This window comes from Berghia stephanieae, chromosome 2, assembly GCF_034508935.2.
Source record: "Berghia stephanieae isolate SIO BIC M18660-M18661 chromosome 2, UCSD_Bste_1.3, whole genome shotgun sequence".
NCBI classification, from domain to species: Eukaryota; Metazoa; Mollusca; class Gastropoda; order Nudibranchia; family Aeolidiidae; genus Berghia; species Berghia stephanieae.
This window is the reverse complement of record NC_088361.1, coordinates 102123506-102123919: the sequence shown is the minus strand read 5'-3', so window position 1 is coordinate 102123919 and position 414 is coordinate 102123506.

The window sequence follows — 414 nt, the reverse complement described above, 5'->3', positions numbered from 1 at the left end:
AGGCAAAGGCAGTCATAAGCGTTTTTTAAAATAATCCCTCCTCCCCCCCCCCTCTCTCTCTCTCTCTCTCTCTCTCTCTCTCTCTATCTATCTATCTCTCTCTATCTCTCTCTCTCTATCTCTCTCTCTATCTATCTATCTCTCTTTATCTATCTCTCTCTTTCTCTCTCTCTCTCTCTCTCTCTCTATATATATATATATATATATATATATATATATATATATATATATACATATATATATATATATATATATATATCTATCTCTCTCTATCTCTCCATCTCTCTCTCCATCTCTCTCTCTCTCTATCTCTCTCTATCTCTCTCTATCCTTCTCTCTCGCCTCTGTGCAAATATGACATAAAGCACATGACGTATAGAATATGCACAAAAAATACAAACTGTTTTGTCTTAT